We start from the raw sequence: 1674 nt of genomic DNA on the forward strand, positions 1-1674 counted from the left end.
ACATGTTCATAGAGGAATTATTTTTTTCTCCTTTTGAGTCAAACTTGCTCACCCCCAAAAAGCTATACATGGTCAAATTTATTAAGTTATTTCAATACTACCATTATAGTCTCCTTCTTATTACAATGGTAGTTATTTTCTCTTCCTTTTATCCCCCATTTTCCTTTTACTCAATTTCCTTTTTCCTACCATCGTTTTTACTCTCATTTATCCTCTTAGGCCAACCCCTTAGTGCTTTGCTTTGGTGGTCTTTTTTTATATATGGGTGCTTTTAAGTCCATTGAAATTTTTTGATTGGTACCCTTTGGGTTTTTATTGTCTTCTTTTGAGTGACAAGAATTACCATTTTTAGTGATTATAATCACTATTTTGATCGAAATCCTTTGAGGTTGGTTTCTACTCGTACTTTATCACCATATTTTTTACTTTTTGAGAGTCTATATCCGACTGAGTACTTATCCTTGGGACATCTTGATGGAGGAGATAATCACTGCAACCTTTTTTTTTGTTTCAAGCTGGAATCATTGCCATTACCTCTCACCTCGAAGGGGAGAATAGAAAGTGAAGTATGAAGGATGAGGTAGGTGACAAGAGTCTACCTTGAAAGATTCTACAAGTTGAATCAAGTCTGGCCCCATTCATTACTCTATTGATTTGATGAATGTACTCTTCTTATTTTATTTACGTGTTAAATTCATATTATAAATTGAGTATTGCAATGGTTGTACCTCCTTCCAAATTCCACATTTGAGAAAAGGAAGAAGTATAATATTCAATGAAGAATTTCACTTGTTGTGGTTATCAGTAAAGGAGAAAAACAAGATCAGAACAAGATAAATAGTACAAGCAAGATGTAAACAAGAGCACGAAGAATCAAAGTCAGGTAATTAAAATTTATTTTTGAAGCACACAAGTTTCTTGACCAAGATTATTTGCAAGTGAAATTACACATACCATCTGGAAGGGGAGTGTTAAAAGACACCCATGTGCGTAGGGTGGCATGTCTAGTAAATAAGAACTTCTATTGAGATGACATAAAATTGTAAGTATACAAGTTGGCATATGTCCTCTTATGTCTTTTTGCTTTTGAATCATGTTACCCTATGGGCATAGTAGTCATTATAAACACCTTCACACAACTATAAATACAACCTCAAGGCATGAGATAGAGACTTCAAGCTTCTTTTTCTTGGTTCAAATTCGTCCATACACCTCTCTTTTCCAATTACTTCTCTCCCTTGGTTTCTTCTCTCCTCTCCCCAAGAGTTAGAATTCTTCTCTTCTCTCTTTCCCTTGAGATCTCTTGTGTCTACGTTTTGGCCCTAGAAATTAACGTTTAATTTAGAGTATATTTTAATTCAAATGCCTATTATTGTAACATATTTACATTCTTGTGTCCTTATAAATATGTAGGGTATAGATTGCTTTGATATTGAGCAATTTTGGTGTACTCATCGGTCCAATAAAGGTGGGTAGAATGACGAATATGAAGGAAAATATGTAAATATAATTTTCTTATAAATATTTTATTTTATTTTATGTTTGAATAATTAAAATGAATTACATCTTGTTACTTTTTCATAGGAGGAGATGTAGCAGCTGGTCTAAGAGGCACATGAGGCAAGTGAGCTAATTGATGAGAGTGCCATTGTGAGATGGGTTCATGGATTTCAC

Source organism: Aristolochia californica, unplaced genomic scaffold (assembly GCF_029961685.1).
Source record: "Aristolochia californica isolate CCGP_79_NKW_82.1479 unplaced genomic scaffold, dmAriCali1.0.hap1 SCAF_14, whole genome shotgun sequence".
NCBI classification, from domain to species: Eukaryota; Viridiplantae; Streptophyta; class Magnoliopsida; order Piperales; family Aristolochiaceae; genus Aristolochia; species Aristolochia californica.